Source organism: Sminthopsis crassicaudata, chromosome 3, assembly GCF_048593235.1.
Source record: "Sminthopsis crassicaudata isolate SCR6 chromosome 3, ASM4859323v1, whole genome shotgun sequence".
NCBI lineage: Eukaryota > Metazoa > Chordata > Mammalia > Dasyuromorphia > Dasyuridae > Sminthopsis > Sminthopsis crassicaudata.
The window spans coordinates 581,938,169-581,964,898 of record NC_133619.1 but is presented as its reverse complement, the minus strand read 5'-3'; the positions used below and the strand labels follow the sequence as shown (position 1 = coordinate 581,964,898).

Here is a 26,730-nt window from a genome sequence, read left to right as displayed (position 1 = left end):
TATTAAAAAAAATAATAGTTTCAAATATGTTAGAGATAGAAGTATTATTCCTTATCTTTTTTTAAAGAGGCAGTTGGGGTTAAGTGACTTGCCGAGGGTCACATAGCTAGTAAATGTTAAGTATAGGAGGCCACATTTGAACTCAGATCCTTCTGACTCCAGGTCTGGTAGTCTATCCACTGCACGATCTAGCTACCACTTGTTCTTTATAATGTGAAAGCATTCATTTTGTAAGGGAATCTCTGAGCCAAAAAGTATATAGTTAACAAATACTAAATATTACTACTTAACAATATAATCTCATTCACTGGGAGAAGTTCAAAGCAATTCTCTTCAGAGGGTCTGACACCCCCGGGGGTCTGCTCCCTCCAAGCCTACTAAGAGCCCTCCAGCCCCACCACTGTCACTTTTCTGAAAGGACCCCACACTGAGGACAAACTCCTACTTCGACTCGTTTCTCCCTGAAGAACTTTATCAGAAAGCAAAGAATAAAGCCAGAAAGAAAAATAACCAAGTACCTGCAAATGAACCTAACCCTCTCCCCAGCCTACCATCATCAGCAAAGTGACTAGAGCAGTGGCTGCCACGATCGGCGGATTAGCCGGAGACCCTTCCTAACTGTGCGCGGTTCTCAGTGTTTCTAGCTGAAAATGGGTATTCTTCCGAGCCATGTGTCTCACAGGATTGTTGAGAATGTGAAGGAGGTCCTCTTGAGATCACTGCCTGGCCTTGTGTGGACAGGCCGGGAACTCGGACGCGGACCTCTTGCCAGTGGCTGCCAACAAGGAACGCAGTCCAGGACCACAAGAAAAATCTGGCCAGTGGCGAGCCAAGAGGTTCCTTCTCTGGGCCTGTTGTGTACGCTATTCCTTTGACAGCCTGTTCTTTGGCCTGTTCTGTCGCCTCACCTCCAATTGCCAGGGTTTGAAATGTAGAGAAATGGCCTCCTGGCCGCTTCCCAACAAAGAGATTGCTCCACCTAGCAGCTCCACAAGCCTTTCCAAATACTGGCTCTCATCCAGGCTTGCCATCGTCTCCCGGTCATCTGTGCCTTCTGCCTCGGACCACTCTTTAGGGTGCCTGCTAAGAAATCGCTATCTTTCAAAAGTCTTTCCCTGAGTTGGTCCCCGCCCTTCCCATCCTTGGGGACCGAGTCCTCCCCAAATTCCCACGTTTTCTGTGTATGCTTTCTGCCTGTCCCCCCAGCCTGCCACTTCTTCCCCCTGTTGGCGTGTACCACCCTACATCCACCACTAGCTGGATGGGCGGGGCAGCGCCCCCTTCCTTTCCTCTCCCCCCACAAAGTCCTGGAAAAAGTGCCGCTGCCCAGTGATTTCGGCGTCCAGTGAGTTGTTGTCCAAGTTGGCTAGGGACGTGAAGAAGTTGCAAGTTCCCTATGAGGGACACCATACTTGAGTGCGTGGCAAAGGCGTGGAGCACCTGGGTCAAGTCCTGAAGGTGGCTCACATTTCCTCCAAGACTGTCATAAGGCAAGGACTCTGCTGCCCATCTGCTTCCTTCAGGTCCCTCAGACAATCTTATAATCTCTTGAAGATAGAGTGAAGTTAACAAATTTGTGCAACACTGCCTCACTTAAATCAAAAAAAGATCACCCATATTACTTTGTCATTTTAAACTCTCTTTCATGTGGGGACAGGAAATTGATAAAGGAGATACACTGGGAAATGACATCACAATACTGTATACAGACAGTACTGGCCATGGTGTCATCTCACTGGAAGCAATAGTGGGATTCTGCAGGTTTCTGGGTGTTTTTTAAGGACTAAAATATTCACCTTCGGTGTGAGGGCAGGGCAAAAAAAAAAATATCCTCTAAAAATTGTTTGCCTACCCAGACTTGTCCTTACCACACTAGAGCTGCATCCCACCCTACAGTAGAAATCACACACACACACACACACACACACACACACACACACACACACACACACACACAATGGTACAAAAACCTTCTGTAAAAATGATTCCACTCACCATCAATATATGGAATATATACACATTTGTAGATTGCCCCCCTCCCTCCCACCAAATTCTAGTAGACCTAAAAGACAAACAGCTCTTGTTGCAGGGAACTCAGCAAATATTCAATCCAAAGAACAGCCTTGAGTAAAACCAGGCTGGCTCATAAAAGCCAGCTTACTGAATGAGACCTGAATAAAGAATTTTTTTGGAATGGCCTCAGTGAAGGACCAACATCTTGAAACTGGTATTCATTTTGCAAACAAAACTAATCTTGTCAGCAACCTTGTATGTTTGCCAAAAAGAGTGAATGAAAAGTTCATGACAAAGTGATTGTTATTTGCTGGAAAACACACATCATGTCATGATCATGAGTGCCTATGCCCCCACCATAATAAGCCCGGATAAGGTCAAAGAAAAATTTTATAAAGACTTAGAGACCCTTCTCATCAATGTGTCAAAAATAGGACAAGGATTCTGGTAACTTTAATGCTAGAGTAGCTTTGACTATCTGTAAACATATTTAAAATGCTCTAAATCACTGGAAATGCAAATTAAAATACCTTTGTGGTATACTCCCAAAATTTTTGGATTGGTTAACATGATAGAAAAGGAAAATGACAAATGTTAGAGAGAATGTCGGAAAACTAGGATACTAATGCATTTTTGGTAAAGATGATCCAATCAGTCTTAAGAGCAGTTTAATGCCATGCCCAAAGAGCTATAAAAGTATACATATGACTCAGCAATAAGATTATTAGGTCTCTACCCCAACAAATAAAAATTAAAAGGGAGAAAGGACCTATATATACAAAAATATTTATAGAAGTTTTTTTTATTATATTGATAAAAATTGGAAATGGAGAAAATGCCCATCAATTGGGGAATGGCTGAATATCTAAATATGATGGAATACGATTTTATTATCTAATTGTAAAGGAATGCTATTTTGCTTTGAGAAATGACAAGGAGGAGGATTTCAAAGAAACCTGAAAAGACTTACTTACAAGATAAAAAAAAAAAAATGCTTTCTGCCTCCAGAAAGAAGTGATGAAATCTGATGCAAATTGATTCACAATAGGGTTTTTTCTTTATTATTCTTGTTGTTGTAGTAGTTTTGGAGTTTGGTTGTTTTTGTGTTTTGTTTTGTTTTGGTTTTTTTTGCAATATGGCTAATATGGAAATAGCCTTGCTTCTGCTAATATTAAGGGTAATTGCTGAAGCAACTAGGTGACTATAGAACATCATCAAGAAGATTGGAGTTAAAATCCTATTTGTGGGGATTTGGGCAAGTCATTTAACATCTGATAACCTTAGTTTTCTCAACTGTAAAATGGGGATAATTAAATACTAACCTCGAAGAGTTGGGTGAAGATCAAATGAGAAAACAGTTGTAAAGTGTTTAGCATAGTGCTTGGAGCATAGTAATTGTTCTATAAATGGTTATTCTCCTCCCTAAAGCCCTTCAAGTCAAAACAGGCCTACTGATTGGGTAGATTATGTAGAGCAAAACTTTTTAAATTGTGGGTTACAACCCCATCTAAAGTGGTATACTGAACATGGAGATGTGAAAAATTTAGCAGCAGTAAAAAATATCAAATATTCTCTCAAGATTTAATTTTTTACAAAAAAAAAAAAAACACATCTATATCATAGATGTAAAAATTTATTTTTGTCTTCAATAAATGGTAAAATTATATGTATGCCAAAGAATTGTTTTAAAATAAATTGTTGTATGATTTATTATCAATAATGTCATATATTATTAAAAAAAGAACTAAAAAAGAACATTTTTTTATTTTATATATCTATATACCTAGGATCAAGTAAAAATTTCTTATTTGTAAAGGGGTCTTAAGTGGAAAAAGATTATGAAGCACTGATATGTAGGATCATTGTTCAAGCAAAGTTTGTATTTAGAGATTGCAAAAAGCAGATTTTTGCATGTAAACATTAAAATTGCCAAGCTTTATTATTTGCCCTGTTTTATCACTCACAAAATAGGAGTTAGTAAATGCTGCTCAATTTAGAATAAAGATCTGAGATCAAGGATTTATGGATAATTGATATTCAATAAGCCAGTAGAAACATGAACACAGGTATTTTCATTTAATCAACTCTTCAGTCTGACCCTGCCTGAGATATCCTGATGCTATTTAAGAAGGAAATCCCTACACACAGCTCACACAGACCTCACAATAATACAACTTTTTTATTATTTTAATTTCCATTTAGTCACAATTCTTACTTTTCTTAAAATGTATGCTCAATGTTTTTTAGTCCCTTCTCCTTCACTTGAAGTGTTCTTTGCTGTCCACATGTTGAAGTATTTGTTTTATTATGATGATTAAATTCACCAAAATAAAGAAAAAAATTTTAAAAGATGAAGGTATAATTGTGAAATGCTGTATATAATGAGAGAGATTTGGTGGTGTTAGTCCATTTTATGTAATTTAGTTTTCTCTGTAAAAAGAAGGCTCTCCAATTTGGAACTATTCTCAAAAAGTTATCAAACTGTGATCTTTGATCTACAAGTGTTATTTGATCTATAAGTGTTATTACTGGACTTATATCCCAAAGAGATATTAAAGAAGGGAAAGGGACCTGTATGTGCAAAAATATTTGGGACAGCCTAGTGGCTAGAAACTGGAATTAGAATGAATGCCGGTCAATTGAAGAATGGCTGAGTACATTGTGGTATATGAATGTTATGGAATATTATTGTTCTGTAAGAAATGACCTGCAGGATGAATACAGAGAGGCTTGGAGAAACGTACATGAACTGATGCTGAGTGAAATGAGCAGAACCAGGAGATCATTATACACTTCAACAACAATACTATATGAGGATCAATTCCGATGGAAGTGGCTGTCTTTGGCAGTGAGAGGATCCAAATCAGTTCCAAGTGATCAGTAATGAACAGAACCAGCTACACCTAGTGAAAGAACATTGGGAAATGAGTGTGGACCACAACAAAGCATTTGCACTATTTCTGTCGTTGTTTTCTTGAATTTTTGTTTTTCTTCCCAGGTTATTTTTTACCTTCTTTCTAAATCCAATTTTTCTTGTGCAACAAGATAACTGTATAAATATGTATACATATATTGTATTTAACATATATTTTAACATGTAATTTTAACATGGGACTGCCTGCCATCTAAAGGAAGAGGTGGAGAGAGGAGGGGAAAAGTTGGAACAGAAGTTTTTGCAAGGGTCAATGTTGAAAAATTACGCATGCATGTGTTTTGTCAATAAAAAGCTATAATTTTTTAAAAAAAAGGCTCTTTGTGTATGTGTGCAAGAACATGTTTGTTGGGAGCTGGAGGTGGTCAAATGTCAGTTCATATCCTCTGATCACTTGTATTTGTATAGAATTATAAATAAAATTTGAAACAAAAATCTCTAAGGAAACTCATCGTCCCTGATCTGACATAGTAAAGCACTAAAGCTTCTAGTATAATTATCACATGAGGCTGTCCTTTCAGATGAATTGTATATGGAAAGAATCCTAGCCTTGAACTGAGAGGAGGAATGAACTTAAATGTTTTCCCCAACATTTGCTAACTGCTTGAATGTGTAACTTAGTGTCTTCAACTTCACTTCTTTTATCCATAAAATTCATACAAAAACATTTATCTTTCTACTTTTTTCTACTTTATAGAATGGTTATGATAAAAGCTCTTTAGGTATGTGAAGTATTCTTTTTGTTGTTTTTCTATTTCACGTGTTTTAATCCATTATTCAAAAGTTTCCCCATTGCCAGGGACAAAACTGGAAGCATCCACCTTAACCTTTGTATTCAGAAAATCTTATTCTCATTCAGTCTCTCAAAGCTTTCATCACAATTCATCCTTGTCATTTTCCACCTACTCCCACCCCTAAACACATGCATAAAGACACATTATAATGTAACTGAGCAAGATAAAGATTAGAGAGAATTTATTAAATTGATCCAAGGTTGATCCTAGGACTGAATGAGACTATTGTCTCAAAGAATCCAGCCCGGAATGTCGGATACCCCATTCTTTTATGGGGTAACAAGAACAATAACATAATGAGGGAGGTACCTGGATGGGGCTGGCCTAATGGGGGGAAGCATCTAGGAAGACCATAATGGGAAGTACTGGGGAGGCTCCTGATATTCTAATGATGTCTAAAATGGATAAAAACCTTTATCCTATCAAACTTTAAGAGGGAATAAATATAGCCTAAGGTCTAAGATATAAAACTTTTATCCTAACATTAAAAGGGAATGGTTATAATCTGAGTCAGAGTAACTGAATAGGACAATTAGGGAAACTGGGTCAGGACATTAAAAGAGAACTGTGGCACAACAATAAAGTAACTGTTTTCCCAAATACAGATGTTTGAAGTGAAGGAATATTAGAAGCAGAGCACTTGGAATTAGTCTTATTCTTGCTTATACAGGGCAAATTTTATGATTTCCTCCACCCAACCAAGGAAATTCTTGCCCTGCTTGACTCAAAACCATTTTTTTCCTATTGTCATTGTGGAGTCTTTTGAAAATCTTGGTAAGTGTCTTTTTCTAAATGATCTTATCCTAATTCTCCCCAGATCCACCACACCTGATTCTTCAAAGAAATTAGTTGTATTGATGCCCTTTCTTTTAATATTCTTCTTTTATTTTTATTTTCAACTTCAAATTCTCTCTTTTTTCCCACTCTTGTCCCACCCATTGAGAAAGGAAGAAATATGATACCCATTATACATATGATGCCACAGAAAGCTTTTTTCCACATTAGCCAATGTCCAAAATAAATAAATAAATAAAGAGCAAGAGAAATAAAGAGGAAAATATGCTTCAATGCATGTTAAGTCAATCCATTTTCTCTCTGGAGGTGAAAATCATTTTTCACCAGCAATCCTTTGGAAATATGATAAGGCACTATATTGAACAGAATTATTGTTATTCATATTTTATTATCTTTATAGCATTGCTGGTACTCTTTATATCATTCTCCTGTTTCTCCCAATTCATTTTGCAAATAGCTTTTGAATATTGTATAGTACTCAGTTTCATTTTTAGCACAATTCTTCAGGTGCATAATTGACTTGCCCAGGCTCATAGGAGGATAGCTTTCTTAAGGGATAGTAATCACTTATTTATTGATACCAGATGTTTTGTCTGATATTTATATTGTTGCATACAGTGAGCTCTGAATTAATGTTTATTAAATTATTGTTTTCTGAATGAATCACTTCCTTTTTGGGGGAACCAAATTGAACAAATACTTGAAAAACTTAGGTTGCTAGTCACTTCCATGCTTACTTCTTCCCCCTTTTTTGGCTAACAATATTCTCTTTTCCACATAAATCTCTTGAGAGCAGAAGCAATCTTAAGTAGAGCCCAAAATTCCATACCACTGCTTATTAGATTGGAATCCAAATCAGATAGTACCTTTTGGCAGGAAAGAATTTTTTTTTAAGTGATTATGTTACAGAAAGTCATTACTCTCCATTCAAGATACTTGACATTTGTCCTTTTTCTGATATGAACTCATAGGTCAGTAATCTTTTTTCAGAAAAACCTTGATGATTGCCTTACGGATCTGCTTGGTTCTTATACTATAGATGACTGCGTTTAATACAGGGGGCAGAAAAAGGAAGGCATCAGACATCATGGTGTGAACAAATGGGGATGCCTTCTTTCCCCACCTATGAACAGCAGACAGTCCAAGGAGAGGGATGTAGAAGATAGCCACAACAGTAATGTGGGAAATACAGGTGCTTTTTAAAAAGCCTTGTGTCTCTCTTCTGGGGAGGCAATGCTGAGCACAGAATGAATAATCAGCACAGAGGAGAGACCAGGAAAAGGAGCATCCAAACCAAATGTTGAAAGGAGTGCAAAAAGACCATAGATGCTGTTGACTCTGATACTAGAGCAGGAACATTTGATCATATCAGGATGGTAGCAGTAGGAGTGAGAAAGAATATTATCCCTACAAAATGATAGGCGCTTAAGAAGCACAAGGAGAGGAATCATGATCAGAACCCCTTGTCCCACTATAATGAGTCCAATCTGTATGATCCTGGTTGGAGTGAGGATGTTTGCATACCTCAGTGGATTACAGATAGCAATGTAGAGATCAAAGGCCATGGCCAAGAGCACTGAAGACTCTGTTTCAGTAAGGAAATAAATGAAGAACATTTGGCTGAGGCAAGCATTCCAACCAATCTCTTGAACATTAAGACAGAGGACACCAAGAGTAGTGGGCAGAGTGGAGAGGGACAGGCACTTGTCAGTGGCTGATAACATGGAAAGCAAATAGTACATGGGCTCATGAAGGCTTTAGTTGGTGATGATGATGAATAGGATCATGCTATTGCCAGAGATGGAAAATGGCATAGAGGAAACAAAAGGGAACAGAGATCCAGGTGTGGACAGCTTCTAGGCCAGGAATTCCAGTTAGCAGAAATGTCAGAGATGTGATTGTTTTATTTGACAAAAGCGACATCATGAATTGAGAAGATATCATTCAAATGGAAAATCTTCCAACCTGTAATAGTGAAGAAAATACTAGTAACATATGGATTTTGATGGCAAATCCAAGATGATCACACAAGTATATTACTAAACTATTATTTTCTGCCTTCTTATAAATGAGTTTCATTTTATACTTCAATTCAATTGACAGTGAAAAGGAGTAGAGGGCAAGACAATTAACCACCCACTTTAGATAGAGTTGTGATGGTATTAGTGGTGATAATCATGAAGAAAGGTCATATGCAGGAAATCTTAGAAAACTAAGGAAACTTTAAAATGGAAAGTTAAAAGTCAAAGGATGTAAACTGAGCTAGGTCTTTTCAAATATTTTAAGCTGTCATTGCAACCAGGAGAAAGATTTTTTTTTGCTTGGCTCTAGATAGAAGTATCAGAAGCAGCAGGACAAAGCACCAAGTAGGTCTTCTATCCTATAATTATTTTATATTCCTTAGTATGATAACTTTAAAAAAAAATTGTTGTTGTTGTTCTTATAGAATACAAAATATGTATAAGAATAACTGTCATTTTATTAAAATTTATGATTACATTATCGGCAACTCCAAATGTGAAAACTCATTCTTTTACCACAGGTTAGTATTTTATTTGTTAACATATTTATCTTTGTAAATTGTCTGGGACACTGATAGGTCAGGTAACAATCCCTCAGTCAATTTGTATCCAAGAAAGAACTAGAACCGAAGTCACTGAAGTCTTGATTCAAAGGACATTTTGCTATTTACTATACCAAAACTTCTTAAACTATAAGTGAGATTGAGTAAATGAATGTGGAGGTCTCACAATATCAAAATATCATTCAACTCTGAAAAACATTGACGATGTTCTATGTCCTGCATGATCAAATATTCCACCAAAATAAACAAGTAGGCCCATCTTTTGCTTTCAATAAAGCAAATTCGTATACCAAATAATTTTTAAAAATTTCTTTTATGATTTATTATTAGCAAATATTTTATTTTCATATGTATTTTATTCTTTCTCTTTTTTAAAATCTTTTTCTGAGGCTGGGGTTAAGTGACTTGCCCAGGGTCACATAGCTAGGAAGTGTTAAGTGTCTGAGATAAAATTTGAACTCGGGTCCTCCTGAATTCAGGGTTGGTGCTCTATCCATTGCGCCACCTAGCTGCCCCTCATATGAATTTTATATATTTACCTATCCAAAGAATTGGGGTGGGGAGGGGTGTAGTAAAAGTTGCTCAGTATAAAAGGTGTAGCCAATAGAAAAAAATTAATAAGTTTTGCACTACACCACACTGCTTTTCTTTTGTTCTTAAAATTATTTTATTGATTATTGTGTCTGGCTTTAGGAAGCATACTTTAAGAAGGATGTCATCAAACTAGACAATTTCCATAGGAGGATAGTTAGAATAATATAAGATTAAGTAATCGTGATATATAATGAATGGTTGGGTAACCTGGGGTCATGTAGTTTGAGGAAGAATAAATTGAGTCAAAAAAGTATTTTTCTGATATCTAAAAGTTTATTATAGAAAAGAAGAAAAAATATGTTGTGTGGATTGAAGTCGAAAATTAGGACCAAAAAAAGGTCAAAATCACTGAATTATTTTCAACTAAAGATAAGAAAAGAATACAGCAGTGATGTATCCTGACAATTTCTAGACTACTAGTTCTGAAGCTTAAAATTATAGCTCATTAGGTGATATTTCAGGGAAAGAATTAACATAATAATAATTATATTTTTATCTTCAATGTGAAGTTTAATAAAAATCATACCTATATTTTCAACATTTAGAGTCTATGCTTGTTTTTATTATAGCAGCATTTATCTTATTCAGCTGTCACATCCCCAAATTTTTCTTTTCTTTCTTTCTTTTTTTTTTTTTTTTGGCCAGGACAATTGGGGTTAAGTGACTTGCCCAGGGTCACACAGCCAGGATATGTTAAATGTTTGAGGTCACATTTGAATTCAGGTCCTCCTGACTTTAAATTTCTTTATGATTTATTATCAGCAAATATTTTATTTTCATATGTATTTTATTCTTTCTCTTTTTAAAAAATTTTTTTTCGGAGGCTGGGGTTAAGTGACTTGCCATGGGTCACATAGCTAGGAAGTGTTAAGTGTCTGAGACTAGATTTGAACTCCGGTCCTCCTGACTTCAGGGCTGGTCCTCTACCCACTACACCAATTAACTGCCTCCACATCCCAAAATTTCAAGTATTCAGAACATAAGTAAAAAGAAGAAAATGGGAAAAAACTTCTCAGTAATAAAAATGAATGTCAAAAAACAGACAATAACAACAACAACAACAAATGGAAATGCTGCATTATGATTTTGATACTACAAATAATAGAGATCAAGACAGGCCCTTGCTCAGAATTCATTTGTTCTTATTGTAAATAAAATTAAATTAGTATTCTTATCTTGCTTCAAGTTTCACAATAATTTAAAAGTGGAAAATTAAAATGAAGAAATCATATGGGAATTCTGATAACAGAGATAGCTCAGTAATTGTGATAAAGGCCAACTGAGAAACCAATAATAAGAATGCAAAGAAAAAATTTAAAGTTAAAAAAAAACCAGAATGTTTAAAAAATAGTACTTAGGAGAAGAGTTAATATAAAGGAAATAAAACACACATATATGACCACCGAGTATAGAAATAATGCTTAAGAATTATTTTTTTAAAAAATTTAATATTTTACCTAGTATCTTCCCTGTAAAAAGAGAAAAGGGGGAGGGAAAAAAGAAAGAGAGAAAGAAAGAAAGAAAGTAGGAAAGAGAGTGAAAGAACAAAGAAAAAAAGGAAAGTGATAAAAGAAAAGAAAAGAAATATTGTATCCTTCCTTTTGATAATCTGAATAAATGAAATCAAAACACTCAATGCTTTATCCCACCATAGTCTTGTGTCTCCACTGCTGATCCCAGCAAGGCTAAAGATTTAGCAATCTATCAAAGGCCATTCTTATACTATATTGACTATTACTACCTCTTCCTTAGATCAGACGAAGAATGAGTCTTATTGGATTTTTTTTTTTACAATCAATCCATCAATCCAAAAGCATTTATTAAAAATGCTTACTGTATCTCAAGCATTGTACTTAGCACTGATAGAGAATGCAAGGAAGTCCTGCTCTCCCCATAAAAAAGAAAAAAAGAAAAAATAGCACAACAGACATAGTATGTCATATTAGAAGGCACTAGCTTTAGATACAGGGATCCAGGATTTATTTAAATCCTTCAGCTACAACTTAAGCCCTGAGGTATGTGGAGCACATAACTTTAAACCTCAATTTCCCTCAACAAAATAGACAGGATTAAACAACCTACCTCAAAGATATTCCCAAAAATATTCCTGGCTTATTTCAGAGAGAGAAACTATGAAGTTGGGGTAAAGAAAGAGTATTTACTAAGCCTATGCTATGTTACAGGAAATATGACAACAATGAAAAGTGGATGTTGTGCATTGTAGTGACTTATTTGTGTTGCTCAGAAAGAGTGGAAAGTGTACTGATCCATAGTCCATGCATCAGATTTTTCTCAAAAAATTATCTGTTTTTGTAGCAGTCACTAACGGATTATGAGAAAGGCATCTGTAATCCCTCTCTGCTGTCTGCCCATGGTGTTAGGGCTATCTCTTATTCTGCTTGTGGAGCTAAGACTGATACTTACTTGATTTCTTCATAAATAAAAAGCTTGCTTATATTCACAGAGGCCCACAGCAAAGAAGAATTGAATGTGATTCTCAATGATAGGAACTTTATCCTGAGGCAAGTGAAACCACAACCTCTGCTCACCAAAGTCCTTGTTTAAAGGAACTTCCGGGGCAAGAAGTTGAAATGTTAGATTATTGGGTAGGAGGAAGAAAATCTGATTTTGTTTTCTGGATGACACTTTATAGAGAATAATATTTTTTATTATCTGTGGTTATCCCTTGAGCCAGCATATTTTCACTAATATGTCCTAGGGGAAAGACATTAAAGTTATACTAGTGAGAATGATTAGACCAACTGGTGTTGGTTCCTAATTTTCCAAGGAATTTGATAGAATAATAGAAGGATTTCCAAATGTCCACACAACATGGTCAAGATAAATAAGACTTTTTTCTCTAAATAACTAAGCTTATAAAGTAACAAAAAACAGGCTCTAAAATAAGAATACTATGACTGAAATCTGAAAGCCTTAATGTGAGGACTTTTGGACATTTTCTTTAACAGTCCAGTGATTCTTGTCCTTATTTATGATTTCTGGATATGTTCTAGAAAACTGAAAATTTTAGGATCTAACTTCTTGGGAAGTCAACTGTTGTTATAACTGAAGAGTAGACTTGATGTAAAAAGATGAACATCAACACATGTAAAATGTATGGGATTACCTGCCATGGGGGGGAGGGAGTGGAGGGAGGGAGGGGATAATTTGGAAAAATGAATAAAAAAAAAAAAAAAAAAAAGATGAACATCTGGACATAAAAAAGGGAAGGAGGCCAGAGGAGAAACTTTAGCTCTAAAGGAATCTAGTACCAAGAGAGACATGCTGCATGTTGAATGTGGAGATTTCAGCTATGGAGGCAGAGCTCAGCATAGACTGCAATGTTGAACAGAGAAAAGAAATTCATGAAAAAAACCAAAGAAGTTAAGAGTTGGGAGAAAACTTAGTGATCACACAAATCCCATCTGAAGTCATGAAGGGATAGGAAAGTCTGAAAGATAAAGAAAGATAGTAAAATGGCTCAGGCTGCTAGAGATAAGGTTTAAAGTTAATACTCTTTGGAATTCCAGCTACTAAGTAGAAACTGAGATCTCTATGAATATCTTATTATGTCTTAAAAAAAAAAAAGTGATTAAACTCATTTATACTATTGCTAAACCAGACTCATGTGAGCTTTTATTATGCTGAAAAGGAAGTAGCTTTTATATCATTTAAATGTCTGCCCCCAAAGTTTGTTTCTCCCTTAGGGATTAGGCATAGGGGATGAAGATTAAAGATACCTTTAGCTAAGGAAGAGATCTTCAATTTGTAAGAGAACTTCAAATAATCTCTAAATCCCACTGTGGAAAAGACTATCTAGTTCAATTTATACCTAAACTATAATGTCCTTGGATTAAAAAACCCACAATATTCAATGGTGGGTTTCAAAGTTTAAGAATGATATTAATAAACTAAAGTATGTTGAGAAGAAGACAATTAGTATGGTCAAGGATTTACCTGGAGGCAAGTCTATAAGGTGATTCCTTGGAGTAATTTGACATGTTTATCTTGGAAACAGTTTTAGGGTGTGTGGTAACTGTCTTCTAGTTAAAGGGTATACTATGAGAAGACTAGACAATGGGTTTTGTCATAGAGGGCAAAAACTGAAGCAATGGAAGCAAGTAGCAAAGCCAAAGTTAGACTGGGATGGGGGTAGAACTCTAAGATCAGGGGACCTTAAAATTACTGCTATATTTCCCCTAGAAGTTATACCTTATCAATACTACTCATCAAGTTGACCCATTCCATTTTTTATGGCTATATTTTGAGGTGTAAGAGGTATTTTACATTGTAACTCTAGGTAGCCAGGCTTTGAAGAAAAATTTATTAGGTATTTCTGATGGGGGTACAATTTCTAAGACAAATATAGTAGTAATCCTGAGGCTCCCAGACTTTAGGTACTATTGTTTCAATAATCTGTTTGTCAATGATCCTAAAGTCTCCTGACTTTTGGAATACTATTGTATAATCCTAGAAATTTTGCTGACTGTTGAGACTTTGCTGATAATAATCTGTTGGTTAGGGATAACAGGGTTTCTGAGACTAATGGTAAGTGAATTCTAGACTCCACCTCTGAGCCATAAAATTAGCATATCAGTGACATGAAGAACCAGATCTCTCTGTCTTTTCTTATAAATTTGTTTTTGCTACTGATTCTTTGCTAAATCTTTTTGGAATTGAGCTCACTTCAACTGGCTTTACAATTACAATAAATTTCTCCCTTTGACTTGGAGATGGGTTCAAACCTGCAAATTCTTTCTGAGACACCTTTCCACACCAGTCTGTGACTCCAACCTTTTAGGTGTTAAACCAAAAGGACCCTGTAAGTTTCTTGTGAAAACCTCACACACTAGATCAAAGTGATAAGCATGACCATAGAGTGAAGGTACCTTGCCTAATTCTGTTCTTCTGTTTATTTGGCCATCACACCTGTAAGGTGCTTCTACAGAGAAGATCAGTTATTGTTCTCTGAAAATACTGACCCTGAAGGTCCCCTTAAGCCCATTCCCATCATTTTATGCATTCCAAGCTCGTTTTCACCATTGTATGCATCCTGTTATTGCTTTAGGCTGTGAAAAACATATTTTTCTTCCATAACAGCTAACTGATGATAAATAAGGAAATTAGCTCACTGCATTCTTTTTGCCCCTGAGAAGTTTCAGGGTTGGGGATAGTTTAGTCTAGCCATTTTATAGACTCACCACTGACAAAGAATCTGGTTTGAAACCCGGGTAGGGTAAATTTTCTATCTGATTGCTAGCAAATCTGGGTCCCCAGGGAAAGCTGGACTAGACACAGCAAATATAGCTAGCTCTAGGATGTGCTGGGGGACATCTCACAGCACTTTTGCCATATTTTTATGTAAAAAGCAAAAGATACATCTGGATATCACTTGGCACAACTTGGTTCTGATCTCTTTATAAAAGCTCAGCCTGGGTACTTCTGTTTCTGGGAGAGAGAGATCATCAAACTGAAAACTCCCCTCATGGCACTCCGGAGATATCAAGAGCTTGCCCCGGTTTGTATTTGTTGATATATGGTAAAAATTCTGTTGCATTTGTATAGTCTGTGTTTGTGGCTTGTCTGTCTTTGTTATGTGTTTAGATTGTCCTTTAAAGAAACTAAAGGAATACACAAATTTTAATCTCTTTGCACTGACTGTTAACAGATTTAAGAATTGAAAACTTGGGAAAAATGGATGTGTTTAGCTACTTTTAATTATGACAATAAACAGCAAAAAAAAAAGAAAGGGGGCAAAAATCTTGTTTGGATCATATTATGTCTCTCAATTGGGAAGGAAGTAAGAGGGAGAACAAAGGAAGCTCATGTTAATTGCTATTTTTAAAAAAAAAAACACTCTGGCAAAGAATACCCTACTTTTGAGTTACCTAGTCAGACTTCTGAGGGCCAGTTTTGTATGTATTGAAAAATAACCAAATGGTAATTCATATTCTCCACAACATTTAATTAGAATTTAGGAAAACTTATTCAAGTGGGTAAAAGCCAAATGGCTTATTGGCTCGAATATTAGATTTTGGGGGCTATGTATGTTTAAATTGGAATTGTGATTCTGAAATTGTGGGAGATAATTACTATTGCCTGGTACATGCTAAATGTTTATTTTGAGTATAAGATCTTGAATTCATTTGAAATTGAAACATTACTACTAGATATTTGCAACAGTATTTGAATTGATTTGTTTTAAAAATAGCTTGTTAAAACAAAGTTCTGGTAACTTACCTGATGAGGTCACATGTTTATATTCCCTATTAGCTAGGCTTTAAAATTCCAGCTCTACTGGACATGTGTATAACCTTTGTGAAATTATTTGACTGTTAACTATATTGTGGATCTTAAAAGTTTTGAAGAAGAAAAAAAAGGAAAGGAGAAAAGAGGTGATTTTACATACTTGGCACAAAAAAGATTGATTTGCAGAGATAATTGACAGTTTGAATGAAATATCTAATTAGAATATCACATGGAAAAGTATAGATTTTTAAAAAATAATTTTTAATTGGTGGGTATGTTAAAATTTGAAACAATTGTAAATTACATGAGATTCCTATCCATTTTTGTAATAGGTTGTGTTATGTTTATGTGGTTATCATGTGTGAAAATTGTGAAATTGATAATTGAATAGGGGTTAATGTCGAAATATTGAAACATGAAATTGTTAAGGGTTATTGTTTGGAAGCATGTTAAAAATGGGGGGAGGGAGGGAGAGAGAGAGAAAGCATGTTTGAAGGAGAGAGGGAAAGAGTAAGTTAGCATGTTAGAGAAAGGGAGAGACAGTATATTGGAACTGGGAGGAGAGAGAGATGGGATGTTATAGGGGGAGAGACAGTATATTGGAAATAGGGTAGGAGAGAGAAAAGGACAGCTTATTGAAGAAGGGGAGAGGAATAGTTGGACAGAAAGGGCAAATTCTTTAATGGAAGGAACTTGCAATTTGCTAGGAGAAAGTGAATTTCACATTGACCAGCTAAATCCTAAGAAAGACTTGACACCTTAAAAGAGTTAATTATAAAGACAAGTGGAGTTGAGAGAGGGGGAAGGAAAAAGGGAAAGATCTTTTAGCTTGAAGATTTAACTCACCATCCTCTTACCCCCTTCTTCTCTGGCTGCTTCATAGAAGTGAGAACAAACTACAACTCATTCCCTGATGGTTAAATGAATTGCTTTGCTTTCTTTTGCATTGCTTAAAGGAATAGCTTTCCTTGGTGTTAATGACTGAATGTTTGTTTATTTTTCTTTTTCAAGTTTTTGTCTACTTTGGCACAAGGACATTTTGATACTATATCACAGATTCTACTGCTTAGCAATGCAAGGAATTTCAGAGGCATGTTAGAACTGCAAGGTCTCTGAAATGATTCTCTCTATCAAGATTTCCCTCTGTCTTCAGCAAATTATTTAATATTTATTTAAGTACAAACCAATTCCCTTGTTTAATGAATATAATCATAACTGTGATCTATAGTTTTCTTGAAGTACCTACAGCAGGATTTTAACCTAATATCCTTGCTCTGCTTTTGACTAAGTTGTACAAATTGGTTTGTAAGGTATTTTTGTTTTATATAGACCTGATTGGTGTTGTACCTGTTTTATTTATATTTCCAGAAATTTGTAGGGAATCCTCAATTGGAGAAAGATGAATTAACATTTTTTTTTTAGAATGAGAAGTTATTAATGCTAATTCTGATAAGGTTCTTTACCTGAGATTAAAATATTCTATATTCTGTATGAGTTTTAATGACTGTATTGTGTCATCTTAAAGTGTAACCATTATTTCAAAGGACTCTGAAGATAATAGTTTTTGCCTTTGTCCCTTTGAATGTGTTTCTTCTATAGACAATATGCAATTTAGAATTTTTCTATGTATTTTAAAAACAAAATGATTTGTGTAATGTTGAACTTAAAAACCATCTACTTAGATATGAAAGATAAGCTGTGAACTTCCTAGGATAAATCTCTTATTGTTATCAGTGTAAGGTCATAATCAGTATCTATTTAGGATATGTGATCCTTGAGAGCTAGATTCATCTGAAACTTTGATTAATGAGATTTGCTATGGAAGATAAAATTTCTTGAGACTGTAAATGGAATTAATTGGAATTTTAAATCAGGTATTTACATGTGTTACAATATAACCTAGATACAATATATGTGTGTAAATACCATTTTCTTATTGCACATTAAGTATTAGATTCTGAAGGTATAAGTAACCTGGGTAGATAGACAGTAGTGCTAACAATTCTGATTCAATTTCCAATGAATGAAAATCTACCTGATTATTCCTGAGTCTGGCTTAAGGTGGAATTGTTACTAGGACAATTACCTGAAGAAAAATTGAGTTAAGGCTGTTTTATCCTATATCGTGCATATGCTTTCAGATTCAGACTCTGAAGAATCAGTTTTGACTGATTATATTATATTACAGTCATGTCCCTGCTTTTTCCTCCTGTGGCAAATTTTTATGAGAACAAATATGAAGCCTAACTGCTATTTTATTGTTTTTTGAAACTACAGCTGACACATCTTTAACATTGTCTGTCCTGTGACACAGACATGTTTCCTTACCTGAAAAGCTGCTGGCCACTCTGTGTTGGCCTCTCTACATCTTGTTGGAGTCCTTGTGGACCAGTCTTTCTATCTCAGACTATTCTAATCTCTATTTGCTAGGTTTGTTTTTAATCTAGAATTTGGTTAAGTTACAGCTGTATTGCTCTACTTCAAGAACCTGGATCAATCCATTGGATTCTTCAGTCAGTTCTACCATACCATACTAGCCCCCCAAAATAGGATCCGTAGGATGATTCAGCTCTACATCCATTCTCAGTAGTTTCAGAAGATGAGACCATCACCCCTGCCCCCGTGGACTTTGAACCCCCTTAATTTGGGAGGAACTAGAACTGGTTGATGAATGGACACTGAATTCTGAGTGGCTCCCCTGTTATAATGTATTTAGAATGAAAAATGGTTAAAATTTGGGTAAATGTTGCTGAAAAAGGATGTATCACTAACAATTTATTTTGGTGCTTGTCAAATTATAGAATGTATCTGCACTATTTAATTGAACACAATATTCCCTTCAGAACATGTAATTAATTGAGGCATCTTTAGATAAGTACTGGAATAGAAAGCCCATACTCTACTAGTGTGTTATGTATAGGAACTTTAATTCACTTTCAGGACTTATATATGAGATGGCTATTCCACCCTTGGAGCCCTGTCTACTCCCCCTCAGAAGATTCCTTAGCCAAAACCAAAGAGGGGATAAAGGGCCAGGAAAGTAACTCATTAACCAACCAAGAAGCTTCTCTCTGTAGGACTTTTCCATCTAGTTGCTCCTACTTCCTCTTCCTCTTCCTCCCCTCCCTGCTTTTTGTCTCCTCATCATCATCTTTGCCACTTTTGTCCTTGTCTTCTTTTGGCTACTTCTTTCTCTTCCTGGAGGAAATTAGAATCCCTCTGCAGAGTGCAGCACTTTGACACTCAGCCCGACCCAGACCCAGCCAGTCCCAGGATTCAGAAAGACTGGGACGGTTTCAAGAGGAGACAATGTATGGAATACTAAAGTGGAGGGGTATGCAGAGCTGTGGAGATGAGGAGGAGGGGGGGAAGAAGGAGGAAAGAAGTGCTAGAGGCCAAAGGATTGGCTCAAATTCCGGTGCTTATGGAGATGAGTTCTCACTTTGCAGCCAATTGCCTTGGATTCCTCAGTTGGGTGCCATCTCTCTGGTCTTCCCTTCCCCCACATCCACCTCCTCTTTAGATTCCCTGCTTGTGCAGGTCCCCTCTTCCTTATTTTCATTGGTCTCATCTGACCACTTTGACGTCTAGGAACAGCTGGTTGACTCTAGAGATGCGTCTCCAGTGAAGCCCTTGACTCTTTGGTGTGCAAGTCTAATGAATTCAATTGACTATCAACGTTGGGTGAATCATGGGGCAGATGCTATCCAAGGATAAATAAAGAGATTGGCTTCTCCATCCCTGGCACCAGTGGGTGCCTGGAATCAGCAGCTATTGGCAAGGCCAGAAACAAAAGGGCTTGACTTATTTTGGCACTTGGGGCATTTGCTTTTCTCTGTTGCCACATTGTTCTAGAGTTCAAGATTCTCCCGGGTTTCTCTCATCTCTGTCCTGGGCCTGAATTCTTCCCTGGGCTGTAAGCTCCACCCTGTCCTCCAGGGCAAATGCTCAGAATCTTCTGTTCCACTATAGCTTCTCTCATTTTCCCTACAGATCAATGTTTTTCCGCAGAACCTGGCAAGATTCACACAATGATTTGCCTCCATTTGGCACAATGTTGTCCACCTCACTTCACAGAATTACTCCCATTAAACTGCCTCCAGGTTACCAGTCTCTTTATGCACCAAAACCTAAAGGACTGTCTCATGCCTAACCCTTCAAGGACAACAGATAAGATTACACATCCAGAACAGGGAATCAATTGATGACCTATGTACTGGCATTCAAAACCTTGTTCACTGACTGGAAATTCACAACTCCAACAATGTGGCCAAATGAGATTGGCTTTCTGATGTCAGCTCCCCATGAAGCCAGTGTTTGCTCTTTAAGTGGGATACAACTTTAAGAACTCAAAAGTTTGAACGAACAAAAGAAAGGAAGGAAGGAAGGAAGGAAGGAAGGAAGGAAGGAAGGAAGGAAGGAAGGAAGGAAGGAAGGAAGGAAGGAAGGAAGGAAGGAAGGAAGGAAGGAAGGAAGGAAGGAAGGAAGGAAGGGGAAGAAAGAAAGAAAGAAAGAAAGAAAGAAAGAAAGAAAGAAAGAAAGAAAGAAAGAAAGAAACTTGAGCCTTCAGAAAAGGATAAAAGAAATGCAATAAAGAGAAAGAATATATGAAAGAGACAAAAACAAATTGGACAGAAAGGAAGGGAACAGAAAAAAAATATTAAAAACAAAAGAATGGAGGAAAGGAAAAGGGAAAAAATACAAAAGGGGAAAGTCAAAATTCTCTTTCTGATCAAAGTAGACCTACTAGTTGGGGATAAATGTCATCAATTTCCTTTCAAGGCTCTCCTTGTCTGGAGTGTCCTGGTTTCATTTATAGAGCAAAGTCAATGGATTTACATCCAATTTCCCCCCACCACCACTCTACAAGAGTAGCCCAGTTATCCTTTGACCTATCAATATCACTACTAGGTCTGTATCCCAAAGAAATTTTTACAAAAAGGAAGGAGGGAAAAGAAACTATGTGTATAAGGGGCAGCTAGGTGGTGCAGTGGATAGAGCACCAGCCTTGAATTCAGGAGGACCTGAGTTCAAATTTGTTCTCAGACACTTAACACTTCCTAGCTGTGTGACTCTGGGCAAGTCACTTAACTCCAGCCTCCAAAAAAAAAAAAAAAAAAAAGAAAGAAAGAAATTATGTGTATAAAAATATTTATAGAGCAAAATCTCTTCTTAGAGTGTACACTAAAAAGCAAGTTTATGCCTTAAAGTTTGATTTAGGACAGGTAGTTAGTGAGAAATTTTGGGAGAACATTCCTAATCAAATGCAGATTTGTGGTAAGGAAATTCCTTAGGTAGCTTTTCATTACCAGATTCAATATAGTAATTAGAAACAGAAATTGGATGAGATGTATAAATGGGAATCCCATAAATTGTCATTCAACCAGAAGGCTCATTCAATTAAAAAAAAAAAAAATGATTGTTTATATATTTAAACGGCATCAGAATAAGTCAGGGCAGTTAAAAAAAAAAAAAAAAAGTACTAGATTTCATTGCTTATTTATTTGTTCAAAGTCCTTAGCACCACTTAGCCTAAGTAATCCAATATTGGAGTCCTATAAATTACTCTAATATGAAACAATCTATTTTTAAAAAAAAACATAATCATCACAAAATGCAAAGAAGAAAATAATTGTTTTAAAATAAGCATTTTTTTTAATTGAACAACTAATCTTCCTTCCATATTTACAATTTCCCTTCATTCACAATTCTTTTTAGGGGGAATATAGCTAGTTTCACCCTGGGAAAGAAGATATAAGGCACTTTGGTGATTTTACTCAGTCTAATCATTCCTAGGGGATGTGAACAGGAAGGGGCTAGACTCTCACAGAAGTATAAGAAAATTTGGATTATCCATTTTACTTATATCCCTCTTCAGTGCTTATTTGTCTAAGCTGTCAGTAATATATAATCTTTCTCATTCTGTCCCTTTTGTTCCTCCTGTTCTAATTAACCACTGGGCTTCCTGATTCCTATAACTTTCTCTAATTCCAGCATGGATACATCTTTTCTTCCCTTAGTATACACTGGAGAGAGAAATTGGGCTTTTAGAAACCAATTTATTAGCAATAAAATAAAGCAAACAACAATCTAATTAAAGAATATGGAAGTGAAAATTTTAAATTAGCATTTCTCTAATCTAACTAGTATTGACTAGTAGAATTTCCTGAGATAATGGATCCTTTTTTCATTTTATCATCTCCTCAGTATGGCCCTGCCTAAGACATCCTGATGTTATTTAAGAAGGAAACTCCCATTCACAGCTCACATAGACTTCATGGTAATACAACTTTTCTATTATTTTCATTTCCATTCAATCACAATTCTGACCTTTCCTACAATATGACATATAGGTTTAACATTGTTGAGTCCCTTTTTCCTTCCCTTGAAGTGTTCTTTGTCATCTGCATATTGAAAGGTGTTTTTTTTTATGTTTTTAAATTTTTATTTATTTTATTTTATTATTTTCATTATGTTTTTATTTTGTCTTTTATTATGATGATTAAATCCAGAAAAATAAAGAAAAAAGTTTTTAAAAGAAGATGAAGGGAAGTTGGGAAATGCTGAATGTATTGACTGACATTTGTGTATTAATTTATTTTATGTAATTTAGTTTTCTCTGTTACAAGAAAAGATTTCTGTGTGTATATGTGCAAGAACATGTTTTTTGGGAGTTGGAGATGGCCAGAAGCTAGTTCATAACCTTTGATTACTTGTATTTATATAAAAGTATAAATAAAACTTGAAAATCCCTGAGGAATCATACCCTCCCTGATCTGGCCTCATGAAGCACTAAAGTTTATAGTGTAATGAACATATCTGAAGCTTTCCTATCTTTCAGATGAATCTTATGCAGTGGGTGGAACCCTAGCCTTGAACTGAGAAAAGTGAGATTGAATGCTGCTGCTAACATTTGCTAGCTGCCTGACCATATTACTTCATCTTTACAGCTTTATTTTCCTCATTCATAAGATTGGTATGAAAAGATTTATACTTCCCACTTCACAGAGTAGTTATGATAAAAGCTCTCTAGGTATGTAAGTTGTTTTTGTTGTTTTCTATTTTATATACTTCCTTCTACTCTTCCCATCTCCATTGGGAAGGCAAAAAAAGTTGATACCCATTATATATATATGATATCATGCAAAGCTTTTTTTTCACATTAGTCATTTTTTAAAAAATATTTAAAATGAAGAGAAAAAATGATTCAATGTACACTCTAAGTCTATCTGGAGGTGAGACACTTTTTTTAAAGAATCCTTTAAGAATGTGGTGCATCACTGTATTGATCAGAATTACTCTCTCTCTCTCTCCTTTTTTTTCCTGCTGAGGCAGTTGGGGTTAAGTGACTTGCCCAGGGTCACACAGCCAGAAAGTGTTAAGTGTCTGAGGCCAGATTTGAACTCAGCCTCATGACTTCAAGGCTATTCACTGCATTCCCTCCATTCCCCAGAATTACTCAATTTCACAATTAATTATTTTTATATTCCTGTTATTGTGTATGATTGTTCTAATGTTTCTGCTCACTTTGCTTTGCAAATAATCTTTCAATATCACACAATGCTTACCTTCATTTTTAGCACAATTTTCTTCAGATCTATGAGACACTGAATTATTATTATTATTTTTTTTTTTTTTTTGAGGCTGGGGTTGAGTGACTTGCCCGGGGTCACACAGCTAGGAAGTGTTATGTGTCTGAGACCAGATTTGAACTTGGGTCCTCCTGAATTTAAGGCTGGTGCTCTATCCACTACACCACCTAGCTGCCCCCGAGACACTGAATTATTTAACATCCTTAGGTACTTTGGCCTGTTGAACACTCTCTAGTGGCCTGTGGATGACAGATTTTTAAGTTTCATAATCAGTCCTTTAGGGATGCCATTCATTTGATTGTTAGTGCTATACACAATAGTCTTTGAACTAATATTTATTAAATTCATGTTTTCTGAATAAACTACCAATCACTGAATCTACTCAATTCTTTTTTTTTAGAATCAGATTGACTAAATATCTGAAAGACTTAGACTGCTGTTCGCTTTCATATTTGATGTTTCCCCCTGCTTTTCTGTTAACCATGTTCTCTTTTCCACAAAAGCCTCTTGAGAACAGAACTGACCCTAGGTAGAGCCTAAGATTCCATATCATTGCCCATGATTCAGGAATCCAAGTCAGACAGCGATTTTTGAAAGGAAAGGGTTTTTTTTGTTTTTTTTGTTTTGTTTTGTTTTAAAGTGATTATGTTGGGGCAGCTAGATGGCGCAGGAATTAGCATACCAGTCCTAAAGTTAGAAGGACTTGAGTTCAAATCTTGCTTGAGATACTTAACACTTCCTAGTTGTATGACCCTGGGCAAGTCACTTAATCCCAATTGCCTCAGCAAAAAGGAAAAAAAAGAAAAAGAAAAAAAGTGATTATGTTGCAAAAAGCCGTCTCTAGTCAAGATACCTGACATTTCTCTTTTTTTCTGATGAGTTCACTTATAGTTTTTCAGGTTTAGCTTCTATATCCTTTTTGGAGAAAAACCTTGATAATGGCCCTACGAATCTGCTTGGTTTTCACACTGTAGATGACTGGGTTTAGTACAGGGGGCAAAAGGAGGAAGGCATTAGACATCATAGTGTGAACAAATGGGGGTGCCTTCTTTCCCCACCTATGAACAGCAGACAGTCCAATGAGAGGGATGTAGAAGATAGCCACAGCACCAATATGGGAAATACAGGTGCTAAAAGTCTTGTATCTCTCCTCTGAAGATGCAATTTTAAGCACAGAATGAATGATCAGCACATAGGAGAGGCCAATCAAAGGAGCATCCAAACCAGATGTAGAAAGAAGTGCAAAAAGTCCATAGATGCTGTTGATCCTGATATTGGAGCAGGAACATTTGATCATATCAGGATGGTAGCAGTAGGAGTGAGAAAGAATATTATCCCTACAGAATGACAGGCGCCTAAGAAGCACAAGGAGGGGAATCATGATCAGAACCCCTCGTCCCACTATAATGAGTCCAATCTGTATGATCCTGGTTGGAGTGAGGATGTTTGCATACCTCAGTGGGTTACAGATAGCAATGTAGCGATCAAAGGCCATAGCCAAGAGCACAGAGGACTCCATGACAGTAAGAAAATGAATGAAGAACATTTGGCTGAGGCAAGCATTCCAACCAATTTCTTGAATATTAAGACAGAGGACACCAAGAGTAGTGGGCAGAGTAGAGAGGGACAGGCACATGTCAGTAGTTGATAGCATGGAAAGCAAATAGTACATGGGCTCATGAAGGCTTTGGTTGGTGATGATGATGAATAGGATCATGCTATTGCCAGAGATGGCAATGGCATAGAGGAAACAAAAGGGAATAGAGATCCAAGTGTGGAAAGCTTCCAGGCCAGGGATACCAGTTAAAAGAAATGTGAGAGATATGATTGTGGTATTTGACAAAATCGACATGATGAGTTGAGGAGACACTATTCAAATGGAAAAGCTCCCAACCTGTAATAGTAAAGAGAATCAAAGGAATAAAGGGATAGTGACTGCAAATCCCTAATGAACACACGAGGATAATACTAAGCCATCACATCTGCATTTTCCTTATAAATGAATTTCACTTTATGCTCCAATTCAGTTGACAGAATAAAGTAGATAGTAACTTATTTGTTAACACATTCATATTTACAGGTTTTCTGGGATACCAATAGGTCAAGTAAGAATTCTTCAGCCAATTTTTATACAAGAAAGCATTGGAATTCAAGTCTTCTTGATGCAAAGAACATTTCCTCTATCTATTGCATCACACTACTTTTCTATTATTGTTCTTAGTATTATTTTATTGATTATTGTGAATGGTTTTGAAAAATATACTTTAACAGGGACTAGAACTTCTGAAATCTCAGTCACTGAAATATCAAACTATAGCTCAATAGTTAATATATAAGGAAATGACAATAATAATTAAAATATTTTTAAGCTTGAATGGGAAGTTTAATAAAAACTATCCTTCTTTCAACATTTAGATTTTATGCTTGTTTTATGATAGCAATATTTATCTTCTTCAGATGTCACATCCCCAATATAGCAGAAAAGGAAAAAAAAATAATAAATAAAAACCTGTGGATCACAAAAGTAAATGTTAAAAAACAAAACAAAACAAAACAAAACAAACAAAAAAAAAAACCCCAACAACAAAAACAAAAAGACAATACAAAATCACAGTGCTGCATTATGATTCTTAAGCTTCAATAATAGAAATCAAAATAGGCCCTTGCTCAGAGATGATTCAATCTTATTTGAAATAAAATTAAATCAGCTTTTTTTGGTATGCTTCTACTTTCACTATAGTTTAAAAGCAAAAAAATTAAAATGCAGAAAGCATATAAGGATCCTGATAAAAGAAAGTACCTTGATAATCATGAAATATAACAACTGACAACCAAATAATGAAAATGCAAAAAAAAAAAAAAAATTTAAAGTTAGAAAAAATAAAAGACAGAAAAGAAAATGGATATAGTATGTTATAGTAGAAGGTATTAGCTTTAGAAGCAGAGAGTCAGGATTTAAATACTTTACTCAGTACTGTGGGATTGGAGCATATAACTTTTAAGTTTCAAATTCTCAATCTCCCTCTCTATAAAATAAACACAATCAAAATTAAACTTCCTACCTCAAAGATATTCTAAAAAATTCTCTTGGCCTATCTAAGAGGGAGTAGCCATGAACTTGGAGTAAAGAAAGAGTATATTCCTAAGCATATACTGTCTTACAGGTATAATGCACAA

At 35.7% G+C, this 26,730-nt stretch overlaps 1 protein-coding gene across 2 annotated transcripts in view; it reads right to left on the bottom strand.

Annotated features, from left to right (window-relative positions):
- Positions 1-26,730, bottom strand: part of LOC141559866 (olfactory receptor 51A7-like) — a 133,468-nt gene that overhangs the window by 84,946 nt on the left and 21,792 nt on the right. The window contains exon 3 of one of the 2 annotated variants that reach the window (XR_012487587.1): positions 4,729-4,916. The exons of the other annotated variant lie outside the window; for it this stretch is intronic. The gene's annotated coding sequence lies outside the window, so the exon portion shown is untranslated. Of the gene's footprint in view, positions 1-4,728; positions 4,917-26,730 lie in introns of those variants that run through there. 2 annotated transcript variants of the gene reach the window in all.